General features: G+C 42.9%; 2 long non-coding RNA genes across 4 annotated transcripts in view; one reads left to right on the top strand and one right to left on the bottom strand.

The window, feature by feature from the left end:
- LOC134484082 (uncharacterized) overlaps nucleotides 1-26,672 on the bottom strand; it is a 32,748-nt gene extending 6,076 nt beyond the window's left edge. Inside the window, exons 1-2 of one of the 3 annotated variants that reach the window (NR_197290.1) lie at nucleotides 26,480-26,672; nucleotides 4,618-4,769 (exon numbers count right to left, since the gene is read on the bottom strand). This is a non-coding gene — a long non-coding RNA (uncharacterized LOC134484082). Of the gene's footprint in view, nucleotides 1-4,617; nucleotides 4,770-25,442; nucleotides 25,502-26,479 lie in introns of those variants that run through there. The other 2 variants (NR_197292.1, NR_197291.1) reach the window with 2 other exon arrangements.
- On the top strand, nucleotides 326-17,839 carry Xist (X inactive specific transcript). The gene is made up of 7 exons (NR_132635.2): nucleotides 326-4,886; nucleotides 7,502-7,612; nucleotides 7,704-7,840; nucleotides 8,581-8,793; nucleotides 9,007-9,147; nucleotides 9,508-9,661; nucleotides 10,500-17,839. It is a non-coding gene; the product is annotated as a X inactive specific transcript (long non-coding RNA).
- Nucleotides 26,673-27,371: the final 699 nt, after the last annotated feature.

Genomic DNA, 27,371 nt, shown 5'->3' with positions numbered 1-27,371 from the left:
TCATGTTAATCAAGATACACCAAGTGAACAAGAGTTTTATATCAGAGACTTGCCATGGAGGTTATCATCTCTCAAGCCTCCTTTCCTTAAGGAAAAACCATTCTGTCATTGCTGCAATAGTCCCAGTCCCAAGTCTCTGAGCAGTGCTCAGTTGTCTTTTCTCACGTCTTGAGCACTCTATGCAGTGCATGATTCTGTGCCCATAATTTATCCATTGGATTAGACCCTAGCTAGTCCAGCCCCACGTGCATTTAACAAAGGGGCAAACACAGGTCTGATATCGGACAGTAAAGGTGCTCAGTCCCAATTCCCAAGGCATTGGCCATTAAAGGGCGTACTATATACTTACTGTTTGAATGCTGGCACGGGTGCTGTCCCCAGTCACATCTTTTTAACTGATGGAATACATTCATTTGTTCATGATATTGTATACTAGTCCCATAGGCTCTCCTTATTTCGGTTAAAAACTTCTGCCCTGGGACAGATGGATATATTTATGGATGATCCTGAATCTTTTTTCAAGGTCCTAATACTACCTCTGCTTTATGTCAAGAGTGTTGCTGATTACCTGAAGCCTCTTATACAATTGTGCAAAACTGCCGTTGCTCAAGTTCCTTCTGTTACTAACCAAGATCCCATACCCTCATACCCTAATGGGTGACAATAAAGGGTGCCAATCAATAAGACCACTTCTCTGTTCTGGTCTTTTTTGCTGTACTGGGGATCAAACCTAGAGTCTTGGGCATGCTAGTAAAGCACTTTGTCATAGAGCTACAGCTCCACCATGTGGTGGTTTGAGAGAATAGTCTCTTACGTATCCTGGGCTGGGCAGGTACTCAATCCTCCTGCTTCTCAGTCCCAGTTACGGGAATTTCGGGCATTGCCACCTGTAATGTAAACATATGTGCCTGTTTCTGTGCGCAGAGCTGCATTTGTCCCTCTTCCCAAGCACTGGATAAAGGAAACCAAACTAAGTCATTTCATTTGTATTCAAGACCTTTGAACCCAGATCAATCTGTTCTGTTTTTAATTCTCAGGCTAGCCCAGAACTTAATATATATATAGATCCCAGGCTGGCCTTGAGCTCAGGATCTAGCCTGTGCTTCATAAGTGTTGGCATAACCGATTTCTACCACTATGCCATGGAGTCTTTGACGTGCATACTTCATTTCGCTGTAGTAATCTGAGTCTGGTAAAGACCTTACCTTACTTGTATTATGGCAGGAGGGGCTCAGTCCTTAAGATCCTTAACATAGTAAATGTGCTTGTGTTCACTGTCTTGTACATATTCTCATGTCCACAGCTGAGCCTTTTAGATCAGGACTCCTGGACTTATCAAAGTGAAAGGGCTCGCTAATATAAAGCCTCTTTCATGAGACCACAGATTGAAACGATTGCAATACTGTCAATGGTCCTTCAAGGTAAGACTTCTGTCTCTGATCATTCATATCCTCTTGGCTTTATGGAACTGTGTGCTGTTCACTTGAAACCCCTTTCTCAAACTGCTTGTGTACATACTGGCAATTTTAGTAGGATCAGTTTGGCACTCACGTTGAAGTACAGAAGTGGTGTTGACCTATAAGGTCCCCTTTTGTGGCTTGCTAATAATGACTGATTGTAGTGGTCCTTTTCTGTTTACTACAGAAGGAAATCACTCTCTGCCTTTATGTCTTGTGCCTTTCCCTTTCAGCAGGGAATGCGCATTGTCAAAGACCCTTATGTTTGAACAGCAAAAGTGCAAAACTGTCATGGCCACAAGCATGAGCCTTGCATATTAGTGTGCGTTAACTGCACCCGGCTCATTCAGTTTGGATATGATCCTACTCTCAAACCCTTTTGCGGTACAGCAAGGGTTACTAATCTTATGGCTTCTTCATCTTCCTGGACACTGGGTAAGGATATCCCCTTCCTTTCCATTCTTTAATTTCCAGGACTGTCTATTACTTTAAGGACTTAATATCTGCATAAAGGGTGTGGTTTTAATTGATTACACGATGTCCCTTGAACATTAATATACATGACAGGGACATGATCAATTCATTTTAATAAAAATACTTGGGCACTTAATGTGTAAAATCACAGTTGTCCACAACCTTATTAACTTTCAGGACCACTGTATCTCTTTTGCACTACTGCAAGGGATACTATACTTTTTATCCCCCCAAGGTTCCCGCTAGTGGACCATTAATATACAGCGAATTTTCCTTTGTCTTTGCCAGTAGACAAGGGTGAGCCCTTCACCTTTCATTTGCAGTATATCAGGGTCTACTGATCAAGCAAGGCTGCGGACTGTCATCATAGGTTATGTCTGCATATGCACTGCCTCCTGCTCTGTGCACTGGACAAGGATCCCGCTCACACCACCACCTTCAGCAGGTGGTGTCTCTGCTCAAGACTTGTCATTTGGAACGTTCACACGAACGATGTCTAAGCACTTCTGTGAGAACTACTGTACCCTCTTCCCCGCTTTAAAGCAGAAAGGGGGCTCCACGAAGTGCTCTTTACTTGGACTTCAAAGTGCGTTAATGCCATTGTCCAGCACTACGTTTGGAGTAGGATGCTACATCCTTGCACTCCTTTGACCCCAGAGGCACGCTGGTTACTTCTGAGCACTTCTCTTGACAATGTCAATATGTCCCCTTTCACATCATGGACCTGTATGGCAGAAAAGGATCTGAAATGCCTACCTGTTGACTGGGGCTGCTGAGTGTAACTATAACCTCAGCATTTGGATGATTACTGAGCAAAAGTGTCAAGGACCTCTGTGCTGTCCTTCCATACCATCAAGGCTACTAACCAAGCTCCATGATTGTTAGTGTGAATAATTTATGACTGCGTGCCTAGAATCAGATGTCCTCACAAGCCCCCTTTATTATTCAGACCTTGCTGAGCCACCTAAGACACCCGAGACTGTCTGTCCATGAGCACAGTGACTGATGAATGGCTTGCTTTTTCTTCCTTAAACTTATTTCGGGACTATAATAGGCACAATGGCAGTTCTTGGTGGTATTTTCTACTCTGACTTGTTGAGCAAACCCCCTTCTCTACTTTCCCATTGATATAATAAAGTAAAATACAACACAACAGTACGTACACCCGACAGTGACCCATATTTGGACCCTTTTTTTTTGCACTGCTTTACTAAATAAAATTGTAAATAGTCACAACCTCACACTTTATATTGTCTTCCTTTTGCCCGGCCCCTAGCTTGTCCATGAACCACTCTTCTGGACTACTAATTCTCAGAAACCCATCATTAAGGAAGAGTTTGTGCCCTTTCCCGAGCCCATCACTCCATCATCCCTTTGGCCTCTTTGTTTACACCGTATTGACTGAGTAAAGCCCTTCTCTTGACTTAAAGTCAACACCCCCAGAAGCCATCAGTTTACTCCCTTCATATGGCTGCAATGCTTCAGTTGCATTCTCCTTGGTCCCATTGAACAGAGACACTTCCAGTTCTTGCATTATTCTGGGTGATGTTAATTGCCCAAAACACCCTATTTTCTATTAATAAACTTGCACGTATTTATTTATACACCGAATAGCAAAAGCAGGCCAAAACTAGGTGGATGAGCCTTCTTTAACTTGCATTTCTAAAATTACTCCAATTCCAATCGCTGGCACATTCTAGGGCCAGGAACCAGTCTTGCCTACCATTATTAATGCTTTATTGTGCAAAATATTTGAGGCAAGGTGCTCTGGGAGTTGGATCGCCACCTTTTATTTGGGGCTTTCCTTATATAGTATCAACAGAAAAATTGTCTCCCACAGAAAGAAGTTTAGCACTTTTCTCTCCATTCTTCCTCCAGGAGCTTAAGAAACTTTAAACTCGGCTTTTGTATATTGCTGCTTGCTATTGTACAGTACCAACTGCCAGAAAAGTTATTGATAGCTTTACATTTTAAGAAAGGCATTTGAGTTGCAAGGTGGATTGATTGTGTGTGATCATTAGCTTTTCTCAAGTAAAAATAGCCGTTTGTATTATAGCTGATGACTAAGTGGTCAGTGTGCTGAGGGCGGTGAGTCTGTGCATAGATAGAGCACTGCAATACTGCAGAATGTTTAAGACAAGCGTCTTTGCTTGGTCTGTTCTGCAAGCTTAAAAAGTCAAAAATCAATCTTTGTGTGGCCTTTAGTATGATTAATTTTTAGGAAGACGACCTAATCTTTATATTTTGTCTGACATTGTTCACCAGCCCCTACTTGTTTTTAAAAGGTGGCTGTGGAAGAATTAAATTCGAGAACATGTCAAGTCGCCTTCGAAAATTATAAGCCACATTTAATTTATTCTATCCACCATTAAATTCTGGCAGTAATTTGAAGTGGCTTGAAATAAACCACCATAAAGTGGGAAGTTAGAGAGCTGTTTCCCCACTTTACATTTTAAAATATGTATGCCAGGATCTAATCATTCCTTTAAGTGTACACTTCAAGGAGAGATGTGCCGAATAAGAAAATAGCTTTCTCTAGCGTGAAGGGTTTTGCGTCCGCCGAGTTCTTAAGGTCTTTTTTAAGAGCTACTGTGTATGAGTGTGTGTATGTGTGCGCATGCATGTTCCTGCGACTAGTCATTCATTCACATGGTGATCAGACAACAATGGGAGCTGGTTCGTCTACCTTATCTTGTGGGTCCTGGAGTTCAATCTCAGATCATCAGGCTGGGCAGCAAGTGCCTTCACCCTCCGAGCCATCTTGCCATCCCACAGCTGAGCGTCTAATATGACATTGCCGATGAAAATAGTCATCACAACAGCAGTTCTTCAGCATTACTGAAAAAAAAAAAGATACTATTTTTCTGAGAAGGATATCAAGCAACTCATCCAGTTCAGGATCCAGGTTGAACCACTGCTCTTCAGTTCCATCAGACTCTGGCTGTTTAGAGTACAGTAAGTACGCACTGCCTTGTAGCTACTAAGCGATCTTTTTCCCACTGGCGTTTCTTTCTGTGCCACCCACTGAAAAGTCAAAGTGACTACTGCCAAGTCTCGAGCTCTCCTTAACGTAGACACAACACATGAATGCCACGGAAACTTTAGAATTAATACTGTGTACCCAGACTTATTATGCCAGGGTATGCTAAAATGGGAAGCAGTGATATTTTACAAAATTTCCTTGATTATATTATAAAGACTTAACGGAATATAAACATATGATCGTTTTAGGGAATCATGGTGAAGTACCTGTCTGTGGGAATTGTAAAGTAAGTATTTTAGGAAGTCTACTGGGGTTGAAATTTCCTGACTTTCTTAAAGAGGGCAAGTGCCTACTTTGCCCTCTTCATCCAGACAACGAGTAGTACCATGTGGGGAGTCTGGTTGGTTGATTTGAATGCCTTCTGTTTTTATTTCTTGAAGGCATGGAAAGAAAATTAAAAGTAAACGGCCCCGTCATTGCTCTGGCTATATGCCAAGGGATTATGTCTTTAGTTCGGAAGCTTGAGCTCGTGAATTAAGTTTAAGAATTGGAAATATAAATTTGATAATTTGGTTTTTTCAATAATTTTCACTGTATTCCTGCACAGAACAGATAGATGAACTAACAGCCCAGGAGAACTTTTTAGATTACAATTCTTTTATCACAAGGACAATGAAGAAATCAAAGTTTTATGAATGAGTCTTACTATGGCCTACTTTATGTACCTTCTTGCTTAATTCTTCTTTTTCATTAAAAATGAAAAATAATTAAAGCTAATTTTTGGTTTGTTTTCTGTTTTGTTTTGCGATAAGGTCTCTCTGTGTAGCCCTGGCTGTCCTGGAACTCTATCGATCAGACTGGCCTCAAACTCGAGAGATCCGCCTGCCTCTGCCCTCCGCTTAGAGTTCGGGGATTAAAGACCCACACCACACTGGGCCCCTGCCAGCACTTTTTAACAGGTACTTTAAGTTAAAACAACAAACACTTGACTTCAGTGTAGAAAAAGGCCTAGCTGAAAAAACATCTTTGTCCATAACACTTAACAGTTTTGCATTTGTTTCCCATTGTCACTGTGCATGCAAATGACCCTCTAGTACTTTAACCATTTTAATTCCTCAGTAAATTCCTTCGCAGCGTGTTTCCACACTGCAAAAGCATGGCATTGTCTGGCTGACTAGGAGGTAGTAGAGCTATTGACTGTTAGGAAACAAGACCATTGTTGTACAAGTAAATGCTACAGAAGGAAACACTTGCAAAGAATAAAGCTTGCTGAGATCCTTTTAAAGAATGTGTTGGGAACACTAACTCAAGACAGTTCGCTAGAGCTCCCGTCTCTCCTTAGTACCCCTAGTTACTCCAGGACCGCAGACTGAACCCATCCCCCACCAGGCTTGCCTAGGCACCCAGAGCTTTCAGCTTGCCTCCTATGGACCGAAATAGAGGTTAGGACTCAGACTCCAGACAGTGACCTGGAGGAAGCTGGTACTGTTGGTATTCACAGTAAACCCACCATCACTGACAGTTTCCTATTCAAATGATCAGGTTGTGCGAGCAGCCAGCTCATTGATCGGGGCCAATTCCTAGTCCTAATGACCTCAATGGCACCATAAGGTATCGGCTAGGACATCTAGTAGGACATCTGGAACATGAGCTAGTCCGTGATTGAGATAACCATTAGGAGGTGCCATCTCACAAAACTAAGGATCTGGAGGCCACCTTTGATTCCCATGATTGATGGAATACAAAGAGTTCCCCCCAAATTGTGTCCTGACCCAGCCCTCACTGTCACTAATCATGGAATGGAAAGCCACCAGCTGGCCACTGCCATCCTCAGGCTGCCTGGACTACATTAAGAATGAGCTTTCTCCCAAGCTATCCAACAGCTTGATCCAGACTTAGGACTTTGTAAACAAAGAATTCTGTGGAACAAGTGGATTGGAAAATGCTTATGAATCACACCTCCATTACATGGTGGGAAGTGCAAGTAGTGGATTTTGCCAGCCGACTGTGCAAAACCCCGTGACAGAACCAGACCAGATCTCTGCTTGTGTACCGCCTAACCTGTGTCCTGCCATCCCGTGCAGTGATCCTGTTCTGCCTGTCCCTTACTTAGTCCTCTGGCTCGTCCCAGGGGAAGGTGGCTATATTTGTATAGTCATCAGAAAATTTCGTTGCCTCATTTTAAAAGAAGAGGTCTGGAGAGATGGCTCTGCTGTTAAGAGCACTGACTGCTCTTCCAAAAGTCTTGAGTTCAATTCCCAGCAACCATGTGGTGGCTCATGACCATCTATAAAGAGATCTGGTGCCCTCTTCTGGCACACAGGCGCACATGCAGATAGAGTACTTTAAAAAAAAAAAAGGAAAAGAAATGAAAGGCCTTTGACACGTAGACATGCTTTCAATTTCAAAGACTTTTCCCATCTCTCAAGAACCTCGGGATCCATGAGAACATGTCCACACCCTGAGTTCTTAGCACCGGTTAGCTCTTTCCACCAATTCAAGGAACACTGGTCTGTGCATATGAATATTGCATTGTTAGTAATCAAATTATTTGCTTCATTTGTTATAACGAGCATTTGTTTTCCAGGGGTGAATCTGGAGTTGGTTTTGTGCCCCTGCCTCAAGAAGGATTGCCTGGATTTAGAGGAGTGAAGAGTGCTGGAGAGTGCTGGTTGACTGAGAGTCTCTGCCCTTACGGGTCTGTGTCAGGTTATACTTCCTAGTTTATACCCCCATTGGATTTCTCAACAATTTTTGTAGTCTAATGAGAGCCTTGCCTTTCTTCACAGGAACAATCCTGATGTGACACTCAGACAGACAGACTGCCAGCGGCTGATACAGGCTACATTCCATTCCAGCAGCTCTTCCCTTCAAGCCCTAGCTAATCTGAAGAAAAAGCTTACAGGCCACACAGAGGGGAAAAAAGGTACTTTGAAGAATTCCCTTTTGGGGAGTTTCTGTCTATTTGATCTCATTCATCAGAGAATGAGATAGGCGAATCAATAAAGCACTCCCCCCATCTCCTGGGCTCCTGGCATAGCCAATGAGACACTTGCCTTCTGATTAGGCCTTGGAATCATTCTCACCGTTCTATGACCAACTCGAGTATGTAACATTTCTGCTTTAAAATGCCTAAAAGATAATCAGAGGAATGAAGGCTAGTTTCTGGCACCCTACCCTTTTGTACTTGGTAGACTAGATCTGGCTATTGTCACATTCTGTAGGCCTGTCATAATTCTGGTCTCTGAATATCCTCGAACTCCGAGGTCCAATGCTACACCACTTACTAGGAACAGACACAGCATAAGCATTGAGCCAAACACAATTCTATCCACTTTGCCAGTGTTCTGGCATGGTATTACTGAAAGCATAAATTAAAAGAAGGAAATGATTCTCAACTTGCTTAACCCCTTGATCCCCAGTGTATGTGAATGTACAAAGGATCACTCATTAGTAGGTAACAGAATAAAAGCCAGAAAGCACTCAGATGGGGCAATTCTCATGTCTGTCTCTAAGTTAACATTAAGAGCTATAAATCCGTAAGGGTCCTCTCTCCAAGCCCGCCCCTAAAGTCTATTTAACACAACTGCTGGTTACTACATAATGAGACAACTTTCCCAGTGTTCTTGACTTCAACAGTTGGTTTTTCTGTCACCTCTTTTCCAGATTTCCCCCAGAGTCTGGGCTTGGTGCTTTGCAGTGCTGGCGACCTATTCCCTTTGACGATCCCTAGGTGGAGATGGGGCATGAGGATCCTCCAGGGGAATAGCTCACCGCCACTGGGCAACAGGCCTAGCCCCGATTTCAGTGAGACACTTTCCAGAACCCAGCAAGGAAGACAAAGGCTCAAAGACAGCTAGCCACCCTACATCAAAATAGGTAAGTTTTCTGGAACAGTGTACTAATACTAATTTTGATCTTGATCTTGTTTTCGATTATAGTCAGCCTTTTACTTGAGTATTATAATTTATCATTTTCCCATGTCCGCTGTGATAGAAGTATCTTACTGTAAGGCAGTGAAAGTGGGTGAGTAGGTAGACCTGCACAATGTATTATGGACATGAAACTAAACTGTGCAAATGTTTTTCCTAGGACAAAAGCTGCCACAATAGTGGCACCGACCTCAGGAGGAAGCCATTCTGCTCTATTTGGTTCTCCCTGGAAGCTAGGAGAATGTGGCCAGCTGTTTACACACTTCAAGATGCACTCTGCTACCCTACCTGTAATACACAAGTGAGTAGCTTATCTACCTACCTATTTATTTGAGTACACTGTAGCTGTTTTAAGACATACCAGAAGAGGGCGCCAGATCCCATTACAGATGGTTGTGAGCCACCTTGTGGTTGCTGGGAATAGAACTCAGGATTTCTGGAAGAGCAGACAGTGCTCTTAGCCACTGAGCCATCCCTCCAGCCTGAGTAGCTTATCTTTTTTAGACTAACATTACTGATGATGAATGCCTCTAACTACAAATGAAACCTGGCAGGAATCCATACGGAAGTATCTATCATTAGGCAGAAGTTAAAGAGCCAGGATGTCCCAGTACTTCTTTCCTGACACTTACACAGCTTTTATTTATTTATTTTTTTGTAGTGCCATCTACCAAATATCACCCTTCCCCAAAGCAGCACAGAAAACTGAACCTTCAGCACGATCAAGAAATGTAAACACATGGAAGAACGCCAGCTTTACATACGACCAGAGGATCAACATGTCTGACTTAGCATCTTAAGGGCAACAGACTGAGGTAAGTTAGCAGCATTGCAGTCCTGAGGATTTGCATTTACTGGAAGGTGGTGCTGGGTGGAGAGTATCTAATGAGATAATGCGAGGCAGGGCCCTGTACCCCACGGAAGATGAACAGGCTTCCACGTTATCAGCTGGCCTCACAGCAACAACTCAAACTATTATCTGCTTACCAGTTCTATCACAAGAGGATTTTAGCCTCTAGTTGTCGAGGATTTTTCTTTCTTGTTTTTGGCTTGGTACCCTGCCATTTTTACAGGCTTAAATATTGGAAAGCCTTAAACAGTTTATTTCTTATCTCCATCTGTGAGAAGCTAAGCACGAAGCACCCAGTAGACTTGCAAAGAATGTAAAAACCAAGCCCATTTTCTTAAATAGAAGGGGGAAAAGCAAAGCTGACATGCGCAGCCACCTATAGCATTTGTCGATCACAGAAGTTCTTAATCCACGTAGCAATGTTGAGAAGTTCATTGTGTTTAAACGTGATACTCCTTAGTTGTGTGACCCTTGCAAATTTAGTTGTGCTAAGACCTGTCTGTTTGTGAGGGTCAGATGTAATCATGAATGGAAAGTGTTCAGTTTAGTGCCTGGCAAACAGGTGTATGTCCTGGACTTGCATGACTAGGCCATTTGGCGGAGTTTACCCGCTTATTCTATGGTCCTATGTTAAGGAAGCCTTAAGCTTAAAGTTACATATATAAGCCGGGGAGTAGTTAGTGTGGATAGTCTGCTGCATTGTACTAATGGCAATTACTTCGTTTTTTCTTTTGCCCTTCCGTGTGTCATGTTTCTTGTTACCCTCCTCCTGGTGGTCTTTGCTTCCTTCTTTCAACCGTTAGTGTGTTGTGTTTTGCGTCCTTCTTGTTTTGTGTACCTGTTTCTTCCTTGCTCTGTGTGTTCAATTTTTTGTTTTATCTATTTCTTCCTTGTCTTATTTATCTCTTCCTTGCTCGGTGTCTAATCCTTTGCTACATCTATGCCTTCTGTGTGCTTTGTGTGCCTGTCTTCCTTGCTTCGTGGATCTATTTCCTTGTGATTCTACTCCTTTGTCACCTCTATTTCTTCCTTGCTTTGTGTGTCCATGTCTTTCGTGTTTTATGTATCTACTTCCTCCTCGTGTGTCTAATTCTTTGTTACATCTATTTCTTCCTTGCTTTGTGTGTCTATATATATATATCTTCCTTGTTTTATGTATCTACTTCCTCCTTCTAATCTTTGTCACCTCTATTTCTTCCTTGCTTTGTGTGTCCATGTCTTCCTTGTTTTATGTATCTACTTCCTCCTCGTGTGTCCAATTCTTTGTTACATCTATTTCTTCCTTGCTTTGTGTGTCCATGTCTTTCGTGTTTTATGTATCTACTTCCTCCTCGTGTGTCTAATTCTTTGTTACATCTATTTCTTCCTTGCTTTGTGTGTCCATGTCTTCCTTGTTTTATGTATCTACTTCCTCCTTCTAATCTTTGTCACCTCTATTTCTTCCTTGCTTTGTGTGTCCATGTCTTCCTTGTTTTATGTATCTACTTCCTCGTGTGTCTAATTCTTTGTTACATCTATTTCTTCCTTACTTTGTGTGTCTAAGTCTTCCTTGTTTTATGTACCTACTTCCTTGTTTTACGTATGTATTTCTCCTTTGCGTTGTGTGTCGTAAGTGTCTTCTCTGTCTGCACTGTCTCACCTATCCCCACGTTTCTCTTGCATGTTTTTCTTGTAGAGCTTTGAGCTTTGTTATATTTTCTCTGGTGCCTATGGGGTCTGCCTTGTCTTAATGAGCTGTGGTTTTCTGTTTTTTCTATCTGTTTGCTAGTTCTCTTAGCTCTCTTTCACTCCTGTCTTTCCTGACTCGCCTTTGGGTCACATGTTGTATGCATGTGTCTTTTTCTTGTGCTCACCCCACTTGTTCTTTGTGCCAGTTCTGTTTGTCAGTCCTTCGACTCACCATTTCACATTTTTCTTTCTGCTGTTTTTCCATCCTTAGCACTTTCTTGTTTACATTTCCTTCCTGCCTTTATTGGGCCACTTTCTCTTTTTTCATCCTTTGTGTTTGTGTCTCTTTGCTGTTGGTGATTTCTTATCTCAGCATGATTCTGTTGCTTGTTTCCTTCTTTCTGTTCACTTTGAGCATTTATGTCTGTCTGTCTGTCTGTCTGTCTGTCTGTCTCTCTCTCTCTCTCTCGTATTCTAAAGTAATCCTCTCTTGGATATTTCTTTGTGTATGTACATATGTGTGTGTGCATGTGTGTCATGTGTGACGGGCGTCATAGCCCCTTCCCAATAGGTCCAGAATGTTACCTGTGGAGTCGTTCCTCACACCAGTCTGCCCTGCGAAATAATCTAAGACAAAATACATCATTTCGTCTGTCCGGTCAGAATTGAAGTGGATCTGAAGTGAACACATGTTAAAAAGCCCAAAGTGGAAGACAGATGTTTTGTGACTTGGGACTTAAGGACCAAAGTACATACATGGCCCATCTTGAGCTGGCTCGACAGAATGCTGACAACTCAAAGGAGAGGGACTGTTTCTACAGGACGCCTGGGACGTCTAAGAACCAGGAGCTACATCATAAGACAGAAAACCTGAGCTAAGTCCAAGCATAAAACCCGAGGACCCAATCCTATGTGGACAAAATGTCTAAGAGATAAAGGCCCATGGCCCAGAACTTTGGAAGGATAGAAATCTCAAGATCAAGAAGATGAGGCCCCCAACCCCAGCACCCTTTCCATTTCTTATATTTCTATTTAAGCTGGCTTCCCTTGAGGATGTAATTTTCATTGTTGTCATTCCCCATAAAGGAATATATTGTTAGGTTGATAGTATTGTGCAGGGGTCTGTTTTAAACTTGATCTTAGCCATTTGTTAAATTTTTGATGTTTTAACTTCCATTTCTCTTCACATCTGCTCCACTTGAGACAAGAGAACAAAATCCAGTCAGTATATATATATATATAGATATAGTCTGACTTTTGCTATTCCCTGAGGATACAGATACCCATACAGATACTGTGCTTCCACTCTCCCTCTCTCAGAAGCCCTAGGCTGACAAGACAAGGAAAACATCAGGCTGTTAGGGGAAAACAATGTCAGGCTATCTAGAGAAAATATGAAGAGTTGTTCCAGACCAGTGAGAAGAATTAGACGAGCAATATGCAGATGTGCCAACCTTCTGAGAAGCACCAGCCAACATCACCTTCCTTCTTTGGGCTTAGGTGAGCAGGGCGTGGAATTTCTAATAATGGTTTGGGGACAAAATGAGGTCTGAACCCCCTGCTCATAGTAGTGGCCGAGTAATTTGACGTATTTCATCAAAAGAAATCCTGGGTTTAACACTCACCTTTAGGCTTAATGATGAGAGAATCTGGGGACTACTTAACAGGCTTAATTTTTATCGTGCCTTCCTCTTCCCCTGTAAGGGGAAGTCAACTTAAAGACATACAGTGAAAAACTAACATGCTGACAGCACATTGGCAATCATGCATAGCGAGCATCTGAAATCATGATTTGAGTTTTCCTATAAGGCAGGCATAAGACTGTAAGTACCTGAGGTTTTGTGGGCCACTGGTCTCAGTTGCATATTTTTCTTTTTAAAAAACACCTTTTCAAAAGGCAAGAGTCACCCACTGACTGGCCCATTGCCGGTACTTGCTTAAGCCCTCATATAAATAAATGCCATTTATATGTCTGAGTAACATTAATTTCCTTCTTTATGCATATTTTTATGCTGAGTACTTGGGATGTGATGTTTAACTGTGGTCACTCCCGGTAACAAGATCTTACCAGGTAACCTGAAAATGTATGAATACGTAAACCATGAAGCACATGACAACTTCCAAGTCAGTGTTGACTATGAGTGTGTATTATATAGTAGCCGAATTCTACAGTTCTATGTGCTTTAGGCACAAAGATTGCTGTAGGAATAACGAATAAAAACATATAAACTTAATGAGGCTTGAATGAAGGATACCCCATCTACTTAAGGGCAGTGTGTTTCTTCTACTGCTCTGGTGAGGCTCAGTAAGTTGTATTATACCGGGTAGCAGAAGAGAAAGCACACGGAAACTGAGTTTTAAACTACAAAATAGGTCACAGATACAGGTGATTGGTTACCCTATTCGGATCACCGTCTAATTTCCAAATACCATGTTCATTCAGCACTGGAGATAATAACAAAGAGGGACATTACACAGAAGTAAAATTTATGAAAGAATGTGTTCAAGTGCTTTGTAAAATAAAGCATTGTACAGTTATTAATTGCTCCCTGTGTGCAGATGAATGAATGCTACCTAACCTCGTGTATCAGGAATTGTTTTGGGTGCATGAAATATTCATGAGTAAGTGTCATGAATTGTTTGCACCCCGTAGTATTCATTTACAAGGAATGAGATAATGCTTAACGCTTAATTTAACCAGTCAAGACTTTAGTGATGAGGGCATGGTAATACATGTCATGGAGAAACACGTTATCACTGTGTACTTTAAGGCAGTTCACAAGTGTAAGACGTGACACACTTTCTATAGAAATAAAGCTGCCTATAAAATAGGCGTGGTCTACAAACTTTTCATTGTATTTTTTTTGGCCCACAATGAGAATAGTAGAAATAGTTAACACACTGGGAGTGCTAGCATATGCTCTGAGCTCAAAGTAGCTGAAGCAGCAGGACCACTTGAGCCCAGAAATGAGGCCAGCCTCAATGAGATCAATCTCAAACCTAGAGGCAAAATATTGTCTACTAAATATATACTCTCTTTTATGGGTGCTAGAGAGATACACGGACTTACATTTCATTGTGTCCACAGCTAAGAGTAATATATATTGGCATTTTATGAACTCTGAGGTACCATATAACAATTCATTTTCTTATTTGGTGCCAATTTCCAGGCTTTTAAAATTCTGCCACATTTATTATACTGTGAAAATAAAATAAATAGGTGACTGTGGAACACTGAATATATGAGGCATTCAGCATTTGATGACTACCGCACTGAATGGCAATCATTTATTATAAAACAGTGCCCTTGCTAGGCATTGGGATGCGAAGACCATTCTTAATGTCCTGTGTATCTAAAGAAATTGTATACAAGATTAATTTATAATTTGTAAGCTGCCATATAATGCAATGTTTGCCTAGTGAGCAATGACTACTTGCTTTTATCCCCAGACATGGCACCTGGAAATACAAAAATTCATTACCATTATTAATCCACAACAGAGATCTGTGTGGCGCTTTATGAAGTCTACAGTTCTATAAAGTCAGGACTTAACCGTTGGCTTTATCAGGGAACACTGATTACTTTCTAAGTTTCATAATGGTTGAATGCTTATCACCCAAAGGCACCTAATAATAATTTTACTGTGCTATGTGTTGAGTGAACCAAGATTGCTTTGTAGCATTATGTAGTACTCACAGGAATAAAATCTAGACCAAAGCCTCATTTCACTTCAGTGAGGAAATGAAAACAGAAAAAAAAAAATGGATTTGTATAAGGCAGTGTGCTAAGTGTTGCCCTAAATGGGCTATCCTGTCTAGAAGGATGCTTCCCGGTGGGCTTGACTGAGGAGATGGAAATTTACCAATGAGAGGTACTTTTTCTTAAATGTTGAATGCTGCTGCTGGAGATGAATTACAAACACCTTGCCAGTAAAGGTGTGACAATATAGGGTCAGAGTCATGTAATCCCAGAGCATGGATATCAATGAGGGAACAGAAAGGAAGGGGCCAGAGCATCAGATGCTACGTATTTAGTGTGGTCTAGAACCTCTCAAATTAGAAGTACCGGCTGGTACCAAGCATGCAGAGCACAACAGCTAATTAAATATGGTAACCTAGGTCCTAAAACTAAAGTGTCGGGTGGACCTAGTATATATATCACTGATCATAGAGGAGATGGTCTCATACAACCCAGGCTGGTTTTAATTGGTGAATCTTCTGTCACAGCTTCTCAAGTGCTGAGATTACAGATGTGTGCACTCATGCCCAGCCTGTAGAATGTATCTGATTACTGAGTGAATAATAGTTTTTAAAGAATATTTTATGTATGTTGAGTACACTGTTGCTGTGTTATGACATACCAGAAGAGGGCGCCAGATCTATTACAGATGGTTGTGAGCCGCCATGTGGTTGCTGGGAACTACACTCAGTACCTCTGGAAGAGCAGTCAGGGCTCTTAACCGCTGAGCCATCTCTCCAGTCTCCGGAATAAATATTTTAAAATAAATATGTTAATGGATGTTTGCTTGAAGGTGCTATGCTTGATGGATTAGTTAAATAGGTGTGGCCTAGAAGACTCACTGACTGGTTTGGCGTAAAGATTTTGAAAACTCAACAAAGGCCAAGATTCCTTTAACATAAAATGGAGATGTTCCTAGCTAATTAAGGAAGCTCCAAAGGTCATTTCCTCATTGGCCTAGCTTGAAGCTAGGATAAGAGGACTTAAGGTCTCTGCTTTAATTCATTACCGGCTCTCCTTTCCTTACAGTTGAAGTATTTCAAAGGAGAATCAAGACAAATAATTCTAAACATATTTGCTCATTGCCTGGCTCAGAGACATGTGAGCAATAAGAAAATACTGTCATACTCACACTTTTAACCCGAGGGTGAGTAAAGTGCAGTTCTAAGTACTCAAAAGAACAAAGACATTTAAAGGATGTAAGCCAAAGTGTACTTTACCTCAGTAGTTCATGAGGGGACTGCAGTAACACAAGAGACTACAGCTCTCACTTTAACTGGGGAGAAAAAAAAAAATCAAGATGTGGAGGAGGAGAGTTAAATAAAAATAAGTTGTTCTTCTTATGGGCCTGCTTGGTAGAGTGGAAATAAGAGAGGTTCTCTTTCCTCACTCAGTTCCACACATTGCGGAAGATGCTACTGGATGCTAAGTGAAACACCTCTATTCCAAAGGGCAGGCACTTAGTGTGACTTACAGATGCCTCCCAAAGCAGAGAGATGCTCTTTATGAAAAAAATATTAGCTCAAACATTTTCTAGCCTGAAGGACACTTGCCTTTGATTGCCTCATCTGTTCTACAAGCATTTGCATGTCTCTTCTTAAGCCTTCACTTGGCTCCTGAGACGTGAAAATAAAGGAAGCAAACAGATTTCGCTTCCCAGGGAGGTGCTGGATTTTGGGGTCTGCTTTCTGGATAGTGGCACAACTTAATCCCCAAGTAATATGTAATTAAGCCCTCGTCCTCATCTCTTCTCCGGCCGCTGCAATGAGTAGGAAGCTGGGTTTTGTAGCAAGTCTGACCCTAAAGTGACAAAAGCCCTCCATGCAAAGGAGCTCAATGTTCTAGCCCAAGTCCTATTTTACCTATGACTGTGACTACCAGTACCAGTCAGGAGGGATGGCCATGTAAATTCCACAATCTTAGCTCCTTTGCATTATCCTGTGGCAAACAACCTGTTTTCGAGCTGCAGCAGGTTATGAAATACATTGGCCTGTGTTCAGCCTTTCACCTGTTTACATGCTAATGCATGTAAATTGCCTGACTGGGTCTCTTTCGTAAAGCATCAGTTAGCACACAGTAATTTTAGAAACGTTCTCCTTACTAGAAAGTGTATATATTCAAGGCGGTTTGCAATGGTAAAATAATGCCAGTAGATGAAAATAACATTAAAGTTCAACATGCTTGCATAAAATTTAAGCATAATAAAATTGAAAATTGGAGGAAAGGCCAAATCGAAAGAACTTGGAAAAAACAAAACCCAAAAATGCCTTCTACAGGAAGGACAGACTGCGCTTTGACCCTTTCGATTTTTCTTTCACTCACAGAGGGTGGGACAGGAGGACGAGTGAAAGAAAGGGTCAAAGCTATGTGGACTGCTTTGTTTTTAATGCAGTTCCACAAAACTGGTATTAATTCGCTAAATGTTTCTGAAAATGTATTTTCATCTAAATGGCTATCAGCTAAGCCTTGATGGGAATGAAATATATTAGTTCAATCAATGTGACCTCTTTATCCAAGTTGCCTTAAAGCTGAAGTCACAATTTGCTGTAAAGGTTCTTATTCACTGTGGCTCACGCATACTTTCAAAGTATCTAGACTTTACTCAGCGAGCCAATCACGAAATCCTCAAACAGAGAAGGAAACACAAAAGGGACAGAATAGATGGAGCCAGTTCGAAGAGGTCTGGTAGTTCAAAATATCTTGCTTTTCATTTTCATTAAAAATCTGGTATCAGAAGTGTTACTAATGTTAGCTTTTAATTTGTGGAATTGGCTGGACTCAGTATTACCCCTTTGTATGGGTAGGAATGGGCTTACATTTCTGGAGAGTGCAAAGGAAAAAATAACAAAGCGTTCCTTTCACAGTTTCTGCCATCAATATTGCTACCGATTAAGCACGCCCTACCATCATCTGCTTTGGTCATATAAATGAACTTGCAAACAAGTCTATTGAAAGACTGGCATCATCTTCCCACCAACTGTGAAAGAGCTCTAGATCAAACAAAATACATGGAACATACCTGGACTTGGGAATGGATGCGGAATGGAAGACACTTGGACTTTGTGAACTGTGGACTCTTTGGGTGTTTTGAAGACTTTTTTAAAAAGTGTTGCTTAGCATGAATGACCACTAACATGTCACAATGAGTCAGTGGGTGGGTAGGTGGGTGGGTGGGTAGGTGGGTGGGTGGGTAGGTGGGTGGGTGGGTGGGAGGGGTAGTATGCTGTTAAATAAAATGCTTTATTTTGAAAACATGTGCTGTATTTTCTTTCCTTAAATTTTATTTTGTGCGTATGCAAGTCTATGCATTTGGTTTGGGTGTTGTACCCTTGTAGGAAAGAAGAGGGCGTTGGATCCCGTAGAACTAAAGTTACAGACGCCATCTTGTGTGTAGCAGGGCTATGACTCAGATCCTCTGGACCGGCGGTTAGTGCTCTTAACTGATGAGTCACGTTCCGCTACCCTCAGGTTTTCCTTTTCTTTTTCATGTAACCAAAACTAGGTAGCCTCCAAGTCCCTAAGTAGCCAGAATGACTCTGAGCTCCTGATCCTTCTGTGTGCGCCACTGAGCCTGGTTTCCAGATGATAGTTTCTAACTCAGTGGCCCTTTTATCATATCAGATACCTCAGTTTTAATTCCCTAAGTAATGGGTCTCACTAGCCATCTGGCTGACTGGAAATTCATGTACACTAGGCCAGCCCTAAACCCATAAAGATCCATCTGCCGGGTTGGGGATTTAGCTCAGTGGTAGAGCACTTGCCTAGCAAGCGCAAGGCCCTGGGTTCGGTCCCCAGCTCCGAAAAAAAGGAAAAAAAAAAAAAAAAGATCCATCTGCCACTGACTCAGGAGTGGTGGGATTAAAGCCTACACCACCAGGCCTAGCCAGTTCTTTTTAAAAACATAGTTTAATCACCCAGTTTGGTGGATAGCTTGAGGTCTCATTTCTTAGAGCTTAAGTTGTTTGGGAGAAATCCAATAAAATCAAGAGAAGTAAAATACCGAGGCTAAAGGTGGGCGGCCTGGAAGATTGTGGAAATGAAAACACATGGCTGACAAGAAGTCCCTGAGTAGAGAAAAGGGCCTCTAATAGTTCTAGAATTTGAGATGGTGAAATTGCCTATGAGAAAAGATAAATTCTCACAGGAAAGTTTGTACTGTAAGTAGTTTATAGTTAGACATGGATCTACCTAGCCATCCCTAACCAGTAGAAGTGCTCCAACAAAATAGGGCCTTCATTTCCATCCAATGGGCCAGAAAGGCAACCATGTTTTACCTGAGATCAGTTCACCTTGTGCTAATATAAGGAGCCAATGAAAACATAAAAAACCTTATCTACAGCCTGACTGGTAAGAGAAAGAAAGGTGCTGCAAGTGAGTCTGAGTGAGGAATCTGTTAAATCTTAACATCTTTGGAAAAGGCTGGCCCAACTCCAAGAGCCCCATGAAACCTTACCACTTATTATCCACAACTAATGGACTGGGGCATGGAGCACTCAAATGTACACACTGATGAGGTCACCAGTCTCTTTTAGTTCCAAACTCAGGGTCACACTGATGTCCCAGGTAAACTGAAACACTAAACAAAATAAAACTAGCAAATAAGACAGAGACATTTTGTAAGGAATAGGGGTGCTAGCCAGGGTGGGAGGGAAATTAAGTGTGTGGAAAGTAAGCAGAATGCATTCTATATACCTATGAAATGGTCAAAGAACAAGAATTTATAATAAGAAAAACCCCTATTTAAAAGACCCGTCTGAGTTGGAGAGATGGCTCAGGGATTAAGGGCACTGACTGCTCTTCCAGAGGTCCTGAGTTCAATTCCCAGCAGCCACATGGTGGCTCACAACCATCTGTAATGGATCTGATGCTCTCTTCTGGTGTTTCTGAAGACAGCTACAGTGTACTTATATTTAATAAATAAAATAAATCTTTTATAAAAAAAACAAAAACAAACCTGCAATGGACTGGAGAGATGGCTCAGAGGTTAAGGGCATGGACTGTTCTTCCAGAGGTCCTGAGTTCAATTCCCAGCAGCCACATGGTGGCTCACAACCATCTGTAATGGATCTGATGCTCTCTTCTGGTGTCTGAAGACAGCTACAGTGTACTTATATATAATAAATAAAATAAATTTTTTATATAAAAAAAAAACAAACCTGGGGTTGGGGATTTAGCTCAGTGGTAGAGCGCTTGCCTAGCAAGCGCAAGGCCCTGGGTTCGGTCCCCAGCTCCAAAAAATAGAAAAAAAAAAAAAACAAAAAAACCTGTAATGGGCTGGAGAGATGGCTCACTGGTTAAGAGCATTAACTGCTCTTCCAGAGGTCCTGAGTTCAATTCCCAGCAACCACATGGTGGCTCACAACCATCTGTAATGGGATCCCATGCCCTCTTCTGGTGTGTCTGAACACAGCAACCATACATCCACATACATGAAATAAATAAATCTTTAAAAAAAAAAAAAGATTGGTTTCAGTTCATGCTCTCTAGTAATTTATATAAAGCTCTGAAGGGTTAAGGTAATATTTGAGCTAATGGTCCCAAAAGGAATAGGATATATTAGCTCATCATCATTAGATTTTCAGTGTGCCTCAGAGTGGAGGTTAAACATGACAAGGATAATTTGAGTACCACTTTGAGTGGTGGTGGAGTCAGACAGAAAACATGGCTTCCAAGCTTTTTCATCAGAAAGCTAACAGTTATGAAAACAAAGTTGAAAGTGATAACTGTTAGTATCAAGAGCTCCACTAAGGACTCTGGTTAAAGAAGAAGGTTCATCCACGCTCGGACTGGCAGTGCACACCCTTAATTCAAGGCCACCCTGGCCTACAAATTGAGTTCCGGTTTACCCAGGGATGCACAGTGAGACCCTGTCTTAAAAAAAAATTCTACAACCATATTTTTACCAGTCATAGTGAAATCCGACACTAAAAGCAGCAATTACTAGCATAGGAAATCTTGAGAATGCAGTCAATTTAAGGGTGTGTTTAAACATAGCATTCTGATAAAGATAACACCCATCCGTCTAAAATGAGTTGGTCTTCACAATCAAACCTCACTTAGACCAATGCCTGCCTTAAGGGTTTTCTGTGTAGTCTCCCCAGTTAACGCCAACATTCCAACCGTCACTTTTTTGCTGTAATTCCTTTACCTTGGACTTTCACTTCCAGGCTCATTCTAATTTCTTGGGCTTTCAGATTTATTAGTCAACTTTCATTTTCTATTTATTTATTTATTTTATATATGTGACTACACTGTCAATGTCTTCAGACGCACCACAAGAGGGCATCGGATCCCATTACAGATGGTTGTGAGCCACCATGCGGTTGCTGGGATTTGAACTCAGGACCTGTGGAAGAGCAGTCAGTGCTCCTAACCACTAAGCCATCTCTCCAGCCCCCAACTTCCATTTTCATTACACAAGGACCTCCTGAATAGTTTCATAATTTGCTATGAATGCTGGCTAGGGCCTTGAGTGTATTTAAATAGTAAGCTCCGATGTTTACTATTTATTTTTTAAAGAAGACCATGTGTTTTCTAGCGAGGTTGGCCAGGAACTAACTATGTACCCCAGCTAGGATTACTATTTTTAATGTGAGCAATTCCTGTTCTCACAGAGAACCTGGTTTGATTCCCAGCATCCACGTGGTGGTTCTTAACCATCTGTAACTCCATTATAGGGGATCCTAGCAAACCCTCTTCTGACACTGGTAGCCATCAGGCACACATGCGATACATAAACACACAAACAAGCAGAATACTTGTACACAAAAAAAATCTAACAACAATGCTGATAATAAAGTAGTCCTATACAGTATAATTCCACCAGGATTGCAATAGAAGGCCCGACTTACATTTTACAGAAAAGGCTGTGTAGATGCTTCAGGCATGGCAATACCAGCACACGTAAACAAGCTACCAACTCTGTTTTTGAATAATCCACTCATTATTCACCAGATCTGAGGCTATATCTATTCAACGGCACAAGAGAAGAAGGCAGGGGCAGGAGTTTGAGGACAGCCTGGTCTACAGAGATAGTTCCAACACACCCAGGGCTGTTACACAAAGAAATGCTGTCTCAAAAACAAAACACACACACACACACACACACACACACACACACACACACGCACAAACTATGCAAGAAAAAAATCATTTGAATTTGACTGCATATGTACATAAAGCTTTTAAATAAAAGATGTAATTTCGAATCAAATGAGGTCTTAAGAATGGAGTCTAGGGCTGGAGAGATGGCTCAGCAGTTAAGAGCACTGACTGCTCTTCCACAGGTCCTGAGTTCAATTCCCAGCAACCCCATGGTGGCTCACAACCATCTGTAATGAGGTCTGATGCCCTCTTCTGGTGTGTCTGAAGACAGCTACAGTGTAGTCACACATATAAAATAAATAAATCTTAAAAAACAAAACAACAAAAAGGTTAAGAGGCTGGAAAGATGGCTTAGCAGTTAGGAGTGCTTGTCGTTCTTGACCTGGGTTCAGTTTGTAGTATTCACATAGCTCACAAGCATGTAGAACGCCAATCCCAGAGGATCCAGTGCTCTCTTCTGGCCTCTGAGAGCTCCAAACACAGCAGCAATGCACAGACATACATGCTGGCCGAATACCCATACACTTATTTTAAGGTTTTTAAAAGTTATTTGCGGGTCTGGAGAGGTGGCTCAGTGGTTAAGAGCACCGGCTGCTCTTCCAGAGGTCCTGAGTTCAATTCCCAGCAACCACATGGTGGCTCACAACCATCTATAATGAGATCTGATGCCCTCTTCTGGTGTGTCTGAAGACAGCTACAGTGTACTCATCATATATAAAATAAATGAATAAAATCTTAAAAAAAAAAAAAAAGAATGGAGCCTAAACATGTCGTTTTACTGGATGCATGGCAGCCATTAGGCAGCCATTTACAATCTAAGAAGACAGGAAGGGATAACACCAGAACCCAACCTCCATTTTAGAGAGGTCTAGCCTCTAGAGGTATAAGCCACTGTTTGGTCTCTAACTACCCAATCTAGTATTTTATTATGCTAATGAGCTGATTAAGCCATTAGGTAAAGGTGTTCTACAAAGACACACTCTGTGCCTTAGCCTATCTCATGATTTTTTTTTTTTTTGGATGTTTCCATAACCACCTTAACCTCTAAGAAGATACAAAGACACAGGTAGCACTAGCGTTATTTGCTATAACAAAATCACTACAAACTTAGGGGCTTAAAGCAACACGCCTCTACAGATAACCTTATAATTTTAGAAGTCAGAAGTTCAATGTGAGCCGCCCAGTTGAAATTGATTATCAGCTGGGGTGCATTCCTTCTGGAAGTTTTAGAAAACTCATTTCCTTACCCTTTTCAGCTTCAAATTTCTTAGCTAGTGATTCCCTTCGTCTACGTGTATAGCTGGACATAGAAACTTTGCTGTGGCACTCATACCAAAGCTTTTACCTTTATCTTAGACGGGAATCTTTCTATCTCAAGGGCAGTTGATTAGAAACCTCAATTTCTTCCTCAATGTAATATTCTGGGGATTCAATGTTTGTCTGCCTACTAACACAAGTAAGTATTTGCATAGTATTACAAAATCGGCACTTTCCAAATCTCTTCCACATTGAAAACTGAACATTAGGCAAAACAAACCTTTAAAATCAAAATCAGGCTCTTGCTCTTCCCCTCTTCCCCCCTTGTCCCCCCCATTCCCTTCCTACCTCCCCCCTCTCTCTCCACATGCTCATGGCCAGCCTCTACTCTTCTACTTTCTCTCTCTGCCTTTCTCTGCCCCTAGTACCCTCTTAACTCCCTTCCCCATGTCCTGAATAAACTCTATTCTATACTAAAAAAAAAAAAATCAAAATCAAAATCAGCGCTGTTGCACTGAAGGCAGAGGCAGGCAGATCTTGTGAGTTTGAGATTATTTACTGAGACCTTGTTTCAGAAATAAGGCAAACATTGAAAAAAAAAAACGAAATTTACCCCCAAACCACATCAAAACCAAACTTAGTCATTAATTCCCCTCCTTTCTAAACTGGATTAATTCTTTAGTGCTATTGTTGGCTCATCTGAACATACAGAATAAACACTTCCGGGAGGAATTTGCCATGCCATGGTAAATAAGAGTATACTTTTCCAGTTACAAACCACTGAGAATTGTTTTGTCTTGCCTTCCACCCCCACCTCCGGAAATACTCCTCGTCCCAGGTCGTAAAGACTGGATATTAATGGGTTTTCAAAGCAGATTATTTTTAAATTTCAATGATACCAGAGATCAGGTAATAAACGGAAATAAACGGAATGCAGAACCAACATTTTAGGTCTCAACTTCCAGGGCCTCCCAAAGAAAGTTACCATAGACTTAGTTACTAGTTCTTGGTTACTTCACATGCTACCAGTAAATCTTCAACTTTACCGAATCTGCGCTTTGGTTCGGCTAAGAGTGCCTTCACCACATTCTTTAAGCAGTTTTAACCCAAAGGCATACAATCAGAAAACCCCATTAAATTGGAGGTAAAAGCACATCGGTGTTTTGTACGATCGATCACGTGGTGGTAAAACTCTTATTACAAAAGAATATATTCAGGAGCAAAGATCTTACATGAAAAAGACACTTGCAGTGACACAATATTGTTGAATTTGACTTGGGCACGAGGCTTCCCTGATAGCCTGTGAGGGTGGGGATCCCAGCCACGGCTGCAGCCCACGCCTTAACTAGCTAGCTTTCTTTTTCTGCTCCACACCGCATCTCAGCTATGTGCCAGGCTTTCTCATCGTTTTGCTTATCGACCTATAAAACATTTTAGCCACCCACCTCTACAGTATCCCAGACATTTTCATTACCCCTGCTTTGTCTGACAGACATTTTAGTTGACCTCTAGGGTTTATGAGGCAGGCATTTTAGCGATCTCCCCAGGTCCCCAGCAGGAAGTCTCATGGTTCCAGGCAGCCATTTCAGCCATTAGTCTGGGTCTCGAGCAGGTATTTTAGCTATTTTTCCAGGTCCCCGTTTGGTAGTCTAGCCACCTGTCCCGATAAGGGACAGACATTTTAAGTTTTTCCTCCAGAACCCGGCAGTCCTTTTAGCTATCTCCCGGGCTACCAGGCAGGTATTTTAAGTATCGCCTCGGGACCCGGCAGGCATTTTACCTAGGTCTCCACGCAGCTGGCAGGCATTTTAGGCATCTCTGCCGCAGTCATTTTAACTACCCCTCCGACTGTCCAGTAGACATTTTAGCCACCTTTCCACTGTTCGCAAAGCACTTCAGCCACCTCTCCACTCACCCGCTAAGCACGTTAGCCACCTCTCCACAGCCCCGCAGGGACTTAAGCCACCTCTCCACTCACCCGCCAAGCACGTTAGCCAGCCATCTCTCCACTGACCCGCCAAGCACGTAGCCACCTCACCACTGTCGCGCAGGAACTTCAAGCCACCTCTCCACTCACCCGCCAAGCACGTTAACCACCTCTCTATTGACCCTCAGGCACTCCAGCCACGTCCTCACTGACCCGCCAAGCACGTTAGCCACCTCACCACTGTCGCGCGGGAACTTCAAGCCACCTCTCCACTCACCCGCCAAGCACGTTAACCACCTCTCTATTGACCCTCAGGCACTCCAGCCACGTCCTCACTGACCCGCCAAGCACGTTAGCCACCTCACCACTGTCGCGCGGGAACTTCAAGCCACCTCTCCACTCACCCGCCAAGCACGTTAACCACCTCTCTATTGACCCTCAGGCACTCCAGCCACGTCTCCACTGACCCGCCAAGCACGTTAGCCACCTCACCACTGTCGCGCGGGAACTTCAAGCCACCTCTCCACTCACCCGCCAAGCACGTTAACCACCTCTCTATTGACCCTCAGGCACTCCAGCCACGTCCTCACTGACCCGCCAAGCACGTTAGCCACCTCACCACTGTCGCGCGGGAACTTCAAGCCACCTCTCCACTGTCCCACCAAACACGTTAGCCACCTCTCCACTGACCTGCAGGGTCTCTAGCCACCTCTCCACTGTCGCGCAGTAACTTCAGCCACCTCTCCATTGACCCGCCAAGCGCCAAGCACGTTAGCCACCTCTCCACTGACCCGCCAAGCACATTAGCCACCTCACCATTGTCGCGCAGGAACTTCAAGCCACGTCTCCGCTGACCCGCAGGCAATCCAACCACCTCTCCACTGACCCGCCAACCACGTAGCCACCTCGCCACTGTCGGGCAGGAACTTCAAGCCACCTCTCTACTGACCCGCCAAGCATGTTAACCACCTCCCCACTATCGCGCAAGAACTTCAGACACCGTTCCACTGACCCGCCAATCACCAGCCACCTCCCCAGTGTCCCGCCGGAACCTTAAGCATCTTTCTTGTCCCTAGCCCCCATCTCACCCACCGCTCCGTTCTGGCCACCTCTCTGGCTTCTTCCATCACTTGCTCGCCGAAGCTGCCTGCCAGGAGTGGGTACCCGTCCAACACAAACTACTGCAGGACTCAAGAAGCGGAGATAGTCCGGAAAGCGAGGCGAATGGAGAAAGGGCAGAGCGCAAGTGCGTGGCGTTGGCGGGTCCTTTTGGGAAGGAGTGGAGTACTACACAGCGCCTCTGCGGGTCAAGCGGAGACTGCAGCTGATACAGGAGGGGCTCTGAGGGCAGCGCCAACCAGGTTTGAGGGGGCGTGGGGAAGGTTTGAGGGGGGTGTGGGGAGGGACCTAGGGCTCTTGAGGCAGGGTCCTTCTGATAGGGCGTGGTTAGCAGGCTGACCCGACTGTGCAAAGGAGGAGGGGAGGAGAGTATGGACCTTGTGGGAGGTGCAGAAAAGAATGGGTGCATTCTGAGCCCATTTACCTACCTTTGAGAGCTGGGAAAGCAGTTCTGGACGTTGGGTGACCAGCAGGTAGCAGCTTGCCTGGTCGCTTGGCCCTTAGTGAGTGTTGGAATGCTGGGAGCCCAGAGCCTAAAGACACCAGGCTCAGCTGCAACACAGCCTCCTTTTCTACTATAGCTCTCCATTTTAGTGTTTTGTTTGTGGAACCTGCACCCCAACCCTTTCCTCCCCAGTCTTGCCTCCTCCTGCCCCCCTTTTTAAAGGGGAACAAGAATTCCCTTGGCAGGGAATAGAGAGGCAAAGATTAAAACAGAGACAGAAGGAACACCCATTCAGAGCCTGCCCCACATGTGACTGATACATATACAGCCACCCAATTAGAAAAGATGGATGAAGCAAAGAAGTGCAGGCTGACAGGAGCCGGATGTAGATCGCTCCTGAGAGACACAGCCAGAAT

Source organism: Rattus norvegicus, chromosome X (assembly GCF_021556685.1).
Source record: "Rattus norvegicus strain SHRSP/BbbUtx chromosome X, alternate assembly SHRSP_T2T, whole genome shotgun sequence".
NCBI classification, from domain to species: domain Eukaryota; kingdom Metazoa; phylum Chordata; class Mammalia; order Rodentia; family Muridae; genus Rattus; species Rattus norvegicus.
The sequence above is the reverse complement of the archived record's forward strand: the minus strand, read 5'-3'. Positions and strand labels throughout refer to the sequence as shown.